Raw genomic sequence first — 13062 nt, forward strand, 5'->3', positions numbered from 1 at the left:
CTGAAAGGAAAAGAAAAAGCAAAATTCCTGTCATTAAGCTTTAAGTTCCCTCTGAATCCATGTAATTATATTATTCATTCCTTTATTGATTTTGTTCTACATCTAATCCTCTACCTATTTGTGACTCCCATTTCAAAGAATGAGAAACCTAACCTTACTACTCCAGCTGCATTAGTGCTGCTGGCCCTCTGCTCCCAGTTCTCTTTAAAATGTCCCTACAGGGCAGATTGCTACCCTTCCCAGAACCAAGCTTTCTTTTTGGGCCACCAGTATCCAATGACTGGTTGATGAAGGAGTAAAACATCTCCTTACCACATCTAAAGGGCCCATCCTAGCTTTAGCATTCTGCTAGAGCAGTGGTTCCCAACCATTTTTTTGCCATGCCCTACCTAAGCATCTCTAAAATCCTGATGCTCCCTCCCCATTCTATATAATAAAAGAGAAACATGTAAATTGACCATCCCTCCACTACACTCACTAGCCAATCAGGAGTGAGTATGCAAATTAATCCGGCAAAGATGGCAGGTTAATTTGCATACTCAGGCACCGGGGGGGGAGAGTAGAGTGGGAGAGCCAGTGGAGAGTGGAGTGGCTTGGGGAAATTGGCTTCTCAAGCCGCCAGACAGGGAGAAGAGAGGGAGAGCTGGCGGTTTGGAGGACTTGGCAGAGTGGGAGGCCATGGGACAGAGACAGAGCAGGAAGGGAAAACCAAGAGCCTGGGGAGCACCAGGAATTCTGGGAATAGTAGTTCTGGTGGCAGACAGATCTCCTAGACACTAGAGCAAAGTGAGCCTGGAGCAAGTTACTGTTGTGGTGGAGAATGGAGGGAAAACAACGGTGAGAGACATAAGTAAAATCAGAGTGTCTAGGAAAAATTAAAGGGAAGATATCCTAAACTTCCAGGAGATCTCCACCAATGAAGCAAAGAAAAAAAAAGTCTCTATTATTCTGTGAGCAACAAACCAAACTGAGTTGGCATCTCAGACAATTCGCTCATATGATTGCAAAGACAGACAGAAACTCCTGAATTAGAGAGGGTTCCCTGAAGGCTCTCAGGTTGGAGAGGGTGCAGGTCGGGCTGAGGGACCCCCAAAACCCCCAGTGCACGAATGTCGTGCACCGGGCCTCTAGTGATAGACATTTCTTATTATTCAAAAAGTGAACTCCTGCCCTAACTGGTTTGGCTCAGTGGATAGAGCATCAGCCTGCGGACTGAAAGGTCCCAGGTTCGATTCCGGCCAAGGGCATGTACCTTGGTTGTGGGCACATCCCCAGTAGGAGGTGTGCAGGAGGCAGCTGATCGATTTTTCTCTCTCATTGATGTTTCTAACTCTCTATCCCTCTCCCTTCCTCTCTGTGAAAAATCAATAAAATATATTAAAAAATAGTTTAATAAAAGTGAACTCCTATTCACATGGAGGAAACCTAAAAGGCCATTAACTTGGTCTAAAAAAGCTTCCAAGAACATGGCATCCATGAAAGAGAAAAATAAAAGAATGAAAGGAAAGTTGAAGTACTGAGGAAGAAATTGCTAAGAAATTGCTAAAATAATAATATGAAGTGATACAAAAAAATAGCAAATAAAGTTTCAAAACATATAATAGAGAACTGAAATGCATAAATATGTCACAATATATATATTTATATAATGTATATGAGGCCCCTAGAATCATAGGAAATGCAAAAAAAAAAAAAAATTCACTCATTCTCGAATGTCCCCCCTTAAAAATCAAATTGCTCCCTTGTGGGGCATGTGCCCCACGTTGGGAACCACTGCACTAGAGGTAGGCTGAGATCTTTGTTGTGGCTGCATCAGAGTCCAGATTCTCCTACTCACCAAGTCTATTTCCACAGGTGTAGTCTATTTCCAAGGGTCCTCCCTCATAAACTCCCTGCAGGTCAGCTGACTTGGAGCTGGCTTCTTGGAGTTCTTGATCTACCAGAGGATATCTTTGCACTTCAATAATTAATCATAACACCTTAGAGTATTAAGAAAATATAGAGGTAAATTAATAATAAACACCTATATAAACAAAGCTATAAAATCTAAATTATCTTATCTGGATTTAGAATTCCTTCTAGAGTCCATACACCCACACACTTATGGACTATAGTAGAATTTAGTGCAATATTGAATATTTAGATTTTAAAATTAAGTAACTGTAATCTAACTTTTTTCTAATGAAGTTGAATTATTTTGTTTATAAATTAGATTTTAAATTTGTAGATGGTACTCATATTATTAGCATGCACACAGTAATACAAAGGTTTCCTGAATGACTGGAAAGGTAGACAGTAGAAAATTTTGACATTATCGCTTGATTCATAGCATAATGTTTAATAGTAAGTTCTCTGGAATCTAGCAGCCTGTGTCTGACACCACCTTAGATATACGTTTGTGCCCCAAGCTGTTGCTCAACCATTCTTAGCTTCAGTTTACCTTAAAAAGATACAGATGGTCTCTTTAGATTACTCAAGAAATTAAATACAAATATGCATACATAATGCTTGGAAGAGTATGAAGTCAGTGGTCAATGCATGGTATTTATTATTATTACTAGAGGCCCGGTGCATGAAATTCATGCACTGGGGGCTGGGGGGAGATGTCCCTCAGCCAAGCCTGCACCCATTCCAATCTGGGACCCCTCAGGGGATGGCCAACTGCCAGCATGAGGGTCAATTAGCATATTTCCTCTTTATTAGATAGGATTATTTGAAGCCACACCCATATGACGCACAGGCACGGTGCAGCACAGGTTCTCATGTTGCCAGCAGTCCCAGAGATAGCTTTGATGTGATACAAATAGCACTGCACTTGGAGTCTGGAGAATGTGTTGAGGATTTTGGTTTTCCACATACTTCGTGATCTTGACTGCCTTTTTCATTAATCTCTGATATGTAGGAAATTTTACATATGCAGAATGCTATTACAAGGATTCCACAGATTAGTGCATGGGAGAGCCCCTAATATCTGGCATAGAGTCATCCAGTAAGTAGCAGGCTAAGACTGGAGAGATGAAGCATGGTCTGGATATTTGCCTCACAGGATACTAGTGTTGGTGAATTGTTCAGATAGTGACTGTCAGTGCATGCCTCAGTTCTCCTCTGAGCCTTTCACACACATGAATCCCTTCTGCATTATCTTCAGACCCGTTTTCATCACTCACACTAGCCCTTGTCAACCTCAACACTGCTTGTGTCTGTACTGGTATAACAGTCATGAAGAACTTCCCTCTCTTTGTCAGAAATTAATCTAAGCATAGTGATTAAAGTGCACAGTTTTCCTAAAACTACGATCCAAGCCCTCGGGATATACCTGTTTCTATGATCTGCTTCCAAAATCTGTGGACAGCTGAAGGTGTCATCTCCTCCAAGATGGACATCCTGCAGGTGACTTTCACCAAATCCCCAGCTGCAGAATGCCTACAAGTAACAGCTAATGCCTTCTGTGGCTGAGTAGAAATTTATAATCCTCAGTGGCTTTAGACTAGCAACAAAAAACTTTCTACTTATATGTGCAGGAAAATGTTTCTTGAAATATTAATTATCATGTCTGTTTTTTCATTCAGCATCATCAACAGTGTTTGTAAAAGAATCAGTATTATTTGCACAGGCATGGAAAAAATTCCCCCAAAAAACAACAAATAAGAGTCTTTTATATTTCACAAATAAGCTTTTTAGCATCAAAAGAGAAATGCTCCGAGAAACATAAGGATAGAGGTTGACGCATAGATTAGAAGAAAAATGGGAGATTAAAACCACCTGTATCCACTCCTTGGTAAGATGAGGTGAAGTTTCCCCAAAAGGGAAGAGAAATTCTTTCCTCAAAGTGTTCTAGAAGTCATGAAATCAAAGTGCTGGTCCTGGGGAAGTCCTGAAGAGACGAATGAGGTCAAAGTTAAGAACTGAGACCACTGCTTATCCAGAACAAGAAAGTCTGATGGTAGCAGAATAAAGTATGCAGACCATCTCTCACCATCCAGTGCAGAGGGACCTCAGGGCCCCAATAGTGGTGCCTCCATGTTGTCCATTTAGAACTTCCCATGTGAACCTAAATTGTCCAGCAAAAACAGAACTTGTCTTTCCAACATTCTTGTCACTATCTCACACAGACCACTTATATCTTTCCCTTATTTGTCCTTTCTCTGGTTTAGGACAAAAGATCCAGAAACAAAATAGCATTCATGTTACCCTAGAGAGGTCCAAGTGGAGGATAAAGGATAGACTAGCACTGGCCCTTGGGTAGGACATTGGGGAAACCCATTCAGGTTTCAAATGTGTATGTAAGATGTCCTATCTCATTACTCAGCCTTGACTTCAAAAAGTATAAATACAGTAGTTAATAAATCATGCATACATTGCTGTTCAGAGTCTTGCTATGCAAAATTATCTTACTTGTTTGTAAGAGATGAGATGAAGATAAAGAAAATATGTGCATTTCTAGACATAGACCCATCATAATTATGGCATACTTAAGAAAATTGCTAATTAACGCACAGTAGGTGTGACCTAATTTACATCCCTTAGCTAATTCTTTATTTTAGTATCGTTGAGGTCATCAGGGAAAGGAAGGGAAATGATAAGCTGCAAGAGCCTTTTGATTTTTAAATCTCCACCTATGATTCAGGATGCAGGCTTTTATGAGAACTTACAAAGTTTTAAATTATGTTTTTATCATATAAATTTAAGAAACCAATGAGTGTATATCTGCTTTATTTTAAGCAATCTTAGAATGTATGAAACTTGAGTAGCAGTCTGAAACAATAGAAGCCATTTGTCTTTAATAATTTGATACAAAAACATTGCTTATACAAATAACACATTGCAATATTGGTGATTATAGCTGCTCTAAGTGAGCAGCATGGAGTGTATCCTGTGCAATAATTCTTGATTTAGTCAAGGAAGTACAATGGAATGTTTAGTCTTCCCATATGTCCTGAACTGTTCATTTCCTGTGCTTTGCTGGAGGCAGAAGCCAAAGACTTTCAGTTTTCCTGACTTTATTATACATCTGCTGGTTATTGCTATTTAAGCTGACTTGGTTTGTGATGAGCACAGGTGACTTACTGTATTTGTTTTCCCAAAAGGCATTAGCAGCTACACATGTTTTTAAATACATTCAATGTTGTTTTGAGGCTTTTCAAATAACTTGGGAGCAATCAAATGTAGACTGCTAGTCAAAAGTTAATATAAACGTCTTTAGAGAAAAAGACATAGTTGGTTTCGATCTATAAATTGCTTTGATTTAAGTTTTTTTAATCAAAGTTATAGTTATACATTGCTCTTGAATTTATGTACAATTTAGTTCATTCTATATACTTTTCAGAGCATGTCACATGTTTATATCAACTATGCAATATATCAAAGCATTATTCAGAGAACTTCCAATGGAGTATGCACATATTACCCAGATTACTTCCTTATCTGAAGTTGACTAAAGAAAACACCTACTTATAAATGTATATTGACTACAGCCCAATTTTATATTCAGAGAAGAATTAAATCACCCTGCATCCATAGTTCAATTGTATTTTAGTATTTAATGTTTGATTTGATAGAAAGAAACAGAATAGTTGGAGGTTTTTCAACATGGTAAGCTCACTAAAATTTTAGTTAAAAGTTTTATCCTTTTAGTTATAATCAAAAATTTAAATGCATTTTCTTCCATATAGACATGCACATTTTTGCAGGCATAATATAACCACCATTACCATTAATTTTCAACTGTGCATCAGCATCTGCTCAGTACTGTGCTGATCCAGGTTTCTTTTCAGAGCACATCATCCCCTCAGGCCACTTTAATAAATAAGGGATTATTTGATGGTGCCAGAAATAGAGTCTAGGTGAAGTGTTCATTAGGGAAAACTAAGCCACAAAAGAAAAGATACTGTCTTTTCTACCCCTGAGAACTGGACAGGGAATTGGGAAGCTATTCCTTCACTCCCAACTGCCGAATCCCAAGGCCACGGCCATAAACAGGAATCCCAGCAAAGCTGACAATCACCATGACCAGCTATTGTCACCAGCCTCAAACCATGCACACTTTTGCATAGTTTGTCAACAGCTGCAGCTCTGCCACCAGGTAAGTGCAAAGCTGGTGACTTTATGCTGCACTTCTGCGAACACTGCCCCAGAGAAGTCAAGTACCTCAGCACAGTGGACAGCCAATGTTTCACCAGCAGCAGAAGTGTGACCATGAGCAAGTGCATCTGTGTTAGCCAAATCAGCATCATATCCAGAGTTTCGGGTGTGACTGAGAAATACAGTTTTAACTTTCCAGCCTTCGCAAGACAACACACATTAGAAGGAAGTAGAGAGACCACCTCCTGTATTGCCCACATGTATTTAAGTATTTTGTCATGTCTCCACATAGAAACACTACAAGCCAAATTACTCCATTTTGTCTATGAGGAATCTAAAACTAAAGGAGTTTAATTTTCATTCAACCAAACCTTTGTGATTTCCTCTACTCTTTCTAATTTTACCTCTACATCCCCCTTTGAATGACTGATATTTTTCCTTTGTTCATCTCAAACAGATAACTTTTTATAGACTCTGCAGGTATTAGTAGATTCTATCTGAAATTGCTGATCAGAGTATAATGATTAGAACTCAATTTTCCATCTTTTATGTTTTTCTTTATCTTTTTATTTAACCACTTTAAAAGACAACAGAATATATTTATAAAAATGTGATAGGTTAGTGAATTAAATTGATAGTTATTCTTATTATAGATAAGAATAAGTTAAATATTCTATACTTACATTTAGGAAACAATGAAAACATATTGAATTTACTTTATTTTGAAATCCTATTTTTGTCCTATAGATATAGGGTTTAAAAATGAAAAACATCTTTATAGTGGTAAAAATTAAGAGCGGAGGATCTGTGAACCTGAAAAGACTAAACGTCCACAGGGCGATAGGAAAGGACCATATGTGGTTTAAGATATTATAATTTCATAAAATCAAAATTATGGAAAATACAATGTTTTCTCCTATTTCCTTTAGATGAAAGTTAACAAAGGAAAACATATTTTGTTTGCTTATATAACATCATCCTTTATCCCTGATATTTTACTTTAATAAGGTGAAGGTGTTTGTTAAGTAGAAGATTCAACAAGTCTGCTTTTAGGTATCATCACCTCCATTGTCCTTCAAAATTTCTCCCCCCAAATTGCTTAAGAGTAAAGACATCATGATTAAGTTGGATTATGGGTCCTGTTAGCATTTAAATTTCTTAATGCCTCTTCTTCTTTTTGTACTATTTCAATACTTTTATCTAAATTAGTCCAACTCCTGCTTCAAAATTAATGTTATGAGTTTTCCATGAGCATTTTTAAATTGACCTTTCAAAGATGAAAGAGTAAACAGGGCTATCTTATTCATTTTGACCTTACATATAAGTAGATTACATAGATTAGGAGAAGGAGAATGAAAGAAAAAAATGAAAGTATGACAGAATAACAATATATAGAATCTATAAATATATAGTAATAGTTTCATTTATTAATATACAATAATAGTTGCATTAACTAATTGTTTGACATTAGCTATTTTCTCTAATTGGAAATAGTAATATATATTACTATATATTTGTAGATTCTATAAATCTATAAACCTATTTATAGATTCATAACATACTGACACATCTCGAGGGGACACTTTTACTTGCTTTATAAACTTTGCTATGAGAAAGATTTCCTTAAATTTTTACAGATCTTTTAACCATAATTTGTTTTGATACTTTCTTCTTTCAGTCTCTATAAAAAATAGATATCTGTTCATTCCCCCATAGGTAAAATTTCAATTATTAAGAAGTAAATATAGCTTTTGTGAGGAAACACTCCATCAGCAAATTAAAAATAATTTTAATAGAAGCCATCTGCCATTTGGTGAACCAGTATTAAATAGAATCTCTATGGTAGATCTTTGATATCTTTTGATCACCCATATTTCATTTCCTCCCCTCCAAACAGCACACACATTTCCTTTGGTGTAATTCTCTTCTCCATTTGTGTGGCATGGTAAATCCTTCCATATAGATGCCAAAGGGACAAATAGATGCTCTCTTTAACTTGGGACAGAGCCAGGTTTATCCCATGACAAAGTACAATCAACTGAATGCTCTTGTTTGGGACTTGGAATGCTGAGCAAATGATACCCTAACTGATATTTAGATTTCTTTCTTCTTATAAAGATGGAGCCCTAACAAGGTTTTTTCCTACTATAAAACCATTCTGAATGTTCCATAAATCTCTTCACTTAGTCCATATTCCAAACATGGGTTTTATGGTTTTTAGTTGATTTTTTTTAGGTCTCTGATAATTTCCTCATCCCCCCTCTCCCCAATAAATTAGCCAGAGTAAGCTTAAACTTGCCACCAAAAAATCCTAAATCAATCATAAATGAGTGGGATGAATAATGGAATATTAGCAACAGATCTACAGGGAATATAGAATATTTTTAATTATCTATTCAAGAATGGATGAAAATACATTTCATTCATTCTCTAGAATGGAAAGTAACCACATGTGGTGAAATAATTAATGTTATTTACTGGAACCACATGTTTCTGCCACCACCTATATTTATTTATTTATTTTTATTTTTAAAATATATTTTATTGATTTTTTTTTACAGTGAGGAAGGGAAAGGGACAGAAAGTTAGAAACATCAATGAGAGAAAAACATCAATCAACTGCCTCCTGCACACCCCCTACTGGGGATGTGCCCACAACCAAGGTACATGCCCTTGACCGGAATCGAACCTGGGACCCTTGAGCCCGTAGGCCGACGCTCTATCCCCTGAGCCAAACCGGCCAGGGCCACCACCTATATTTATAAAGACTATTAAGGGATCAGAGGACCATGATATAAGGTAGCTGCTGATAGCAGATAGGGGTGAATAACTTGAAGCAAAGACATACACGTCTTTGAGGGCACAGACAGAAAGTAGGAGCATTTCTGTGAACATGCTGAAAGGTCTGTTAAGCCTTTTAGCACAGAGCTGGGATTTGTGAAAACAAAAGGAAATCTAAGTATCATCATATTGATTGCCATATTACATTGCTAGTTAAATTTACAATCTACTAAATTATATTCTTGACTGAGAAAGAGTAAAATAATTGAAATGAGGAGATCTTTGAATATTCAAAAGACTAGGGATAATACAATTTTTTAACACTTTGGAGGCAATCACCAATAAATGTCTCTGGAATGGTGTAAGAGAGGTGAAGAATGTTAGGAAATGATGTGACAGAGATAATAGTAGCACAATATCTTATACGCTGTGAGTGCAAATATTTTGACTTTTACTCTGAATAAAATGCTGGTGAGCAGAGAAATGACATTACTAATTTACTCCTTATACAATTACATCTTGTCACTCCATTACATTACATAGGAGGGACAGGCTGGAGATAAGAAGTCCAGTTAGGAGATTTTAAATAATTCTTGAGAGAGACAATAGTGATTTGAATTGAGGTTATAGTAATGGAAGCCATAAAAAATGGTTATGTCAGAATGTATTTTAGAGGAAAAGTCAGCCGGTGAGTTAATAGATATGTTTTGAGTAAAGGCAGTGCAGGGTAATCGGAAGGTCTTTGACCTGCATAATGGAATAGACAATAACGAGAAAAGGGGAACCCAACTGGAGGAGCAATTTCTTCTTGTGAGTAATTGAAACTAAGAGGTTTCATGTTGGGCTTTTTAATTTTATAATGCTTCTGGACCATCACCTGACCATGGCGAGTAAGCAATTGAATGTATGAGTCTGGAATTCAGTTAAAAGTTTCAAGATGGAGATATAAATATAAGAGATATTAGTATATAAGTCATTTGAAACAAATAATGAAACACTTTGGGACTAGGTCTCCACATCTATAAACACATAGAAGTGAATTATGTAATAGGAGTGTCTACATCTGCATGATGTAGAAAACCTTCTGTGGTCAGAAACCAATTTATTTATTTCCAGATAGGGCATTCCAGCACAGATTTGCTGCTTGAGAAAAATCTCAAGGACCCAGACTTCTTGACTCATAAAAGTTATCCTTCTCATGCAACATTTGTCCTTATGTTTGTAAATTCACTTTCGTAGCAACCTCGTGTTAAATTCCAATCAAGGGAAGTAGAAAGGAGTGTATGGCAAAATACACAAAAAGCACACCTACTTCAGAAATATCCACCTAAGTTTGATAAATCTCATTCACTGAGAATGTATGATTTATCCACCTGTAGCAATAAGAGAAGCTAGAAAATGTAATAGTTTAGCTGGAATTTACATATTGAGGAAGAAGGAGAACTGGGTGCTGAGTGAACAACTAGCAATATTACCACAGAACACAATAGAGAATTTTAATGGTAGGCGATAAGCATGATCCCCTGCAAGTGGGAATAACAATAATCTAGAATAGTTTTTCATATTGTGTGCACATACGCACACTCACAGATATTTTAATTATTGTTCTAGAGTATATTATTCCTTTTTAAAACATATTTATTACTCAGGCATGTGGAGGCATCAGATACATTATGAACCATTCAACTAGATGATGTTAAAAAAAACACAAAAAAATGTAAACACAAAAATATAGACTTAATGGATGAAACAGAACAAATAAACTGTGCTTTTTAGATACTTTTACTATAATAAATGCCCTCCAAAAGCTATTTCTACCAGTTGTTAAAAATGTCTTCTGTTCCATCTCTGATGTTCTTGCTGGAAACACATTTTCACAGTGTCATTACGTGCCCGACGATGTATGTTCCATACAGCTGCAGGAAGATTTCTCAACCTAATATTAGAAAAGGCAACACCCTGTTTCTTAGAAAAGGAAAAAAAAATCAAAGCATCTATTCTTCTTCCAAATTACATAACCTTCTTGAATTTGCTTTCTTACAACATTCACATGCATAAGCACAAACACACACACAAGCTAGAGATATCTTTCAGATCCCAAAGAGAGGGATTATCATAATCGCAAATGGAAATGCACCTTGTAGAAACTTGCATTGATAGACCAAAAGAGAAAATATTGTATTTGTAAGTAGATTTTCTTCCCATCAATGACTCATCAAATGACCTACTTCTCAAACAAGATATTGTTTTAGTTAATAAAAAAGAATGGAAATTTCCTTCCCAATATATAGGGCTATCATATTCTGAGTTTTAATACAGCAATGAAGGAACTTCACATACTCAACAGCTATTTATTGAATACTTACTACGTATCAGTCATCATAGATACAGTAGTCCCATTACAGTGTTGAGTAAAATAATTTATAAGACATCACTGTTTTTAAAATGATCAGTGGTAGGGGTTTTTTTTATCCCTAAAGAATTTTTCTTCATGACACAATAGAATTCATGTTATTTTTAATATAACCTAGGAAAATTCTTCAGTATTTTTTCTGTATTCCTAATGACATTTATAGCAGAAATTATAGTTGATAAAGATAATAGTTAATACTTCATGATCATTTACTCTATAGTAGTGCTTGTATTACTTCATTCCAACCCCCATCAATCCCATGAGATAGACATTATTATTGTGTCCATTTCACAAATTTGAAAACTGAAGCTTAGAAATATGAAGATAGTCGTTTTTAATTACACAGTAAGGGATGCATCTTATATTTTAAAACAAACAAACAAAAAATCTTATTAGAACCCTAGCTCTTAAACACCTCACTTCTGTTCTCATTCTTAATTTTTGCTGTACTGCTTTTGTTACATTTTGTTTCTCCACAGACTAGCTTAATTTCTGCTACTATAGACCATCAGATCATTACTGTACTGTACTGTAATTTTTGCTGTACTGCTTTTGTTACGTTTTGTTTCTCCACAGACTAGCTTAATTTCTGCTGCTATAGACCATCAGGAGTTGGCTTACTCCTGTGGCAAAATGTTGCTAAGTGCAATGCAAAATGAAGCTCAGTATAAAACCTTTTTGTGCTCAGAATTTGTCTTCTGAATAGAGGAAACAGGCAAGTATAAAGGTAATTGTGATACAATTCTTTATAGGCTGTAATTCTATAAAGACATAGGGACTCATAAAGTCCAGACTTGGACGTGTCAAGGAAGGCTTAATGGAAGAATAGTGTCTAAGGTAAGACAGGAGAGCAAAGTTGGCATTTTTCAGGACTCCTACTTATTCATCATCCAAAACAGCTCACCCCACACATAAAATCTGTCTTATACACTATTTAATTTAATTTGTTCAGTTGTTGCTTTATGTAAATATGTGACCTACCACAAGGCTTGATTTCCAGAAATCAACACTATTTCTGTTGTTCTAGAAGATAAAACTTCCAATTAGTTGACCAGAAAATTAGTCTATATAGGCATTGCAGATAATTGCAATTTGAGACTAAGATGCTGTAACCAACACTATAGGCAAGTTCAACAGCAAAGGAGACAAACTTTAGAGAGAAAAAGAAGGAAGGTGGGAGGGGTTGTTTTGAGTGAAAGCGAGAGTTCCAGGTGGTGACAGTTCTCACGGGCTGATTGCCAGGTAAGGTAGGAAATCTGCCTTCCCTTGCTGCAGTAGTAACGTACTACGGATTTGGAAGGTGCCTCTCTTCCTGTTGGCGTCCATAACTGACAATTCTTCCCTTTGGGGTCTGTAACTGATGTGGAGTGGTAGTGCATAAGGGCTTCCTCTTCTGGCATCCCGACTTCATTTTAAAGAGGTTTCCCTTTATTAATTTTTACCGCTCTTTCTTCCAAAATTTGAGTTTGCAGCAGTCTCTGTAATAAGGGAATAATAAAAGCTAGTGGAAGCAGGCCCTCTCCTCCTGCCAGCTCCCGCCCACTCCCCAGGAGTTTCTTCCTAACCTGTGTCTTCCTCTCTTTTCCAAACACTAATCCTCATCCTCCTAAGCAGGTTCACCCTTCGGTTTTCTAGGTCCATGTAGACAAATTGAAGTCTAAAACGATTAGCCAAATCTTTTCTCTCCTTACTGAAACATGTTTTATGAATATCAGATGACTCAGGCCCCATATTGACTTATGCGATATTACCAAAATAATAGAGTAAAATGTGCCTTATCTATTATT

This window comes from Myotis myotis, unplaced genomic scaffold (assembly GCF_014108235.1).
Source record: "Myotis myotis isolate mMyoMyo1 unplaced genomic scaffold, mMyoMyo1.p scaffold_m19_p_3, whole genome shotgun sequence".
NCBI classification, from domain to species: Eukaryota; Metazoa; Chordata; class Mammalia; order Chiroptera; family Vespertilionidae; genus Myotis; species Myotis myotis.